The sequence below is a fragment of the Dromiciops gliroides genome, chromosome 5 (genome assembly GCF_019393635.1).
Source record: "Dromiciops gliroides isolate mDroGli1 chromosome 5, mDroGli1.pri, whole genome shotgun sequence".
NCBI lineage: Eukaryota > Metazoa > Chordata > Mammalia > Microbiotheria > Microbiotheriidae > Dromiciops > Dromiciops gliroides.
In genome coordinates this window covers 161479034-161482123 of record NC_057865.1, presented here as the reverse complement: position 1 = coordinate 161482123, position 3090 = coordinate 161479034, and the positions used below count along the sequence as shown (strand labels likewise).

At 38.5% G+C, this 3090-nt stretch overlaps 1 pseudogene; it reads right to left on the bottom strand.

Annotated features, from left to right (window-relative positions):
• Positions 1–2116: 2116 nt before the first annotated feature.
• LOC122729542 lies at positions 2117–2862 on the bottom strand (annotated as a pseudogene).
• Between the last annotated feature and the right edge of the window lie 228 nt (positions 2863–3090).

Here is a 3090-nt window from a genome sequence, read left to right as displayed (position 1 = left end):
AAGTATATGATGGATAGAAATATGCTAGACATATCATTAATGCAGAATTTTGAGGAAGAACAGGAATAAAGGATGTCATCAGTATGTATATGTATGTATGTATGTATATGTGTGTGTGTGTGTGTGTGTGTGTGTGTAAGGCAGGAAGATAACGTGACTGGGTAATATGGTAAGGATGAAGGATGACAGGTGGCCTGCCAGAGGAAGGGCCCCATCACATTCAGTGAACCCTCTCTGATGAACTATCACAAGGACAAAATATGGATATAGGCATGAGTTGCATAAAATGGTAGCTATCCATGTCATTGAAGGGAAGGAATATGTGAAGTGATGTGTCCACACATGGTTTCCATATTTGAATACTGAATGTTTGTATTTTGAGTAAATTACCTTATCCATTCATTATTTGTTTGTCAATCTGCCCTTCTTCCTATCTTTACAATTATAATGCTCATAGCAAAGAGATTTAGGGAGGGAAGTGGAGGACTCAGAACTGTAACTAGAATTGAAGGTGAATCCAAACAGATTCCAATGGTGTGGAAATGACTAAGGGCTGCTATAGGTGATACTAGAAGAAATCTTCTTAGAGAAACTATGCTATCATTCTTCCTGTAGATACTTGGAGAGCAAATGAACTGAACATTGCATTAATTTACATTTAAATATTAAAATTATACTACATAAAGGATTTTGTTTGTGGCTAAAATGTTATGTTAATATCATGACCATTTAAAACATAATTTCTTAAGAAACCCTCAAAGAATAGTTTAAATTATGGTAAATGTATGAGGATAAATCTCATTTGCACTGAAGAAAGGAATATATGTAAATCATACTGACATCAGCCAAATATGTCATGGATTTTTATATTATTCTTTAAATATTGATAGAGGGATGATGTCAACACTAACCTTTTTCATTTCTTTGAGAACTGCTCCTTGTTAGTGTTACTATAAAAGCATTCACCACTGATTTACCTTTAACATTTTAAATTAATATTAAATAATGGCAAATATTCTAAGTGTTACCAATGCTAGACCCTTATCTTTGATTCTTTCACAGTACACACATATACACACAGCAGCAGCAGCAGAGAGTCAATGTATCTCATTTCAAGATAAATAGGTCGACTTAAAAGCTGTTAGGAGAGGGCAAATAACATGGAAGAGATATTTAACTACAATGGAGAAAGTGATAAATTGATTTTTTCCACGCATTTGATCATCATATATATTCAAAGATATGTTCCAAATAAAAATAGAAAATGCTTTTCTCAGAGTAACAGAAACTGATAAGTATTAAAATTTGTCACCCAAAGTGACAACTGAAATCCATATTATCAGCCATTTTTCAAGATGGTGTCATAATTACTGTCATGCATGTTAAACATAAAAGATAAATAGGAAAATTACAGGACTCATGCAGATATCTCTAGTGACAAATTTGGATGGAAATATTAAGATAACTGAAATTTTGTTTCTTCTGAAAGAACTACTCATACAATTTTGAGGCAGTGTTATGGTGGTAAAGAAACTGGAGTTTGTAGAGCTGGGTTTGAATATTGGCTCTATTAATTACTACATGTCAAACCTTGGACAAATTGTCTCCTGTCCCCTACTTATTTATTTATTTATTTGATCAATCAACATTTATTAAAATTATTAAAGATATATGGACTGGGTACTAGGGATTCAAATATAATCAATTAAATAATCCCTACTTGAAAGGAATAGTATTAAGGAGGATTTCACTATAGAGAGGGCAGAAACAATATTTAATTTCCCCTAAAGAAAAGAAGGAAGGGAAGGGTGGATTTTGCTATGTAGAGAAAAAGGTAGGAGACTGGAGTTGGAGTCACTTAAAAGTGGGAAGAAAGGAAGGCACTCCCTCCCTGCCTCACTCAGTAGTGGTTTGGGGTCTTGGAAATCCAATGTGTAAGGGGTTGGAGCTTTCCAGATTAGGTTTGAGGGGGAGGAATCCAGATTGGGAGGAAGCCAGGGTTTCAGGAGAGCCAGGCTGTGTCAGGCAGGAAGCTGGAGTCCAAGGGTCTCACACTGGGAGTAATTTTGGCTATGGTTTTACATGTAGATTGATGAGATTTCTTTCCTGATGAGGGTTAAGCCCAGAGAAGCAACAGCAGTGTCAAAAACAAGAAGGGGAAACTGGCCTTCCAACTGAAGATGCCTGGGGCAGAGCCAAAAGCATAGTATTTAGCCACCACTTCATTGGGGTTTCCCTGGGCTGGGTCAAACAATATCTGGATACATTTGCCACTGCCCTGGCCAAAAGAACTTGCTTTGTTAGAGTGACTAAAAATGTTCTCAAATAGGGAGGCTGGTGTTGGTAAGTGGGAAAGGGCGGCAGGCAGCATTAACTGGGTACTCATTAATCCCCGAAGTCTGATTCTAACCTGTGTGCCAGTTATCTCTGCAGGTATAGGAAGTTTGGCAGTCCTCCCACCATTGAATCCTCCTTGCAGAGGGGAACATTCAGGAACCATCCCTTCCTCCAACTTGAGGACACTGGCTGGATCCAGGGTTGTAGGTTGGGGGAGCACTGATAGAGACATGTGTACTGGATAAAGTGGTGCCTGCAGGCTGGAGTCATCATCCCACAGTGCTTGTAGTTGAAGCGGTATAGGGAGGAGGGGTTTTCATGGGCAGCAATGCTGGTGTTTGCTGTGCAGCAGGCTCTCTTCTTCCATGGGCTACACTGGTTATAAAGATTATCTTCTTGGCCATGCTGGAACTTGTGGTGCTTATCATTCATGCAGACATTGAGCACATGATTCCCCTTCGGACACTCTTCAGCCATGGCCATGAGGCCCATGAACAGCAACCCCCACCTTAGTTGAGTCATGGTCTGAGGGACCTGGCTGCAGTAGCTTCTCAGAAACTCTAAAGACATCTCCCCCTACTCATTTATAAAATGAGTAAATGGAATGTAAAGCAATGGGAAAATAAAATGAAACTGAATTATGTGTAATTACAATGGCCAATATTAGTTTAGGAGAAAAAATGAAGAAATGCGTTTCCCTACATTTATTGGAGAGGTGGAGAATTTATGTAGGTAGAATATATGTACAGTCCA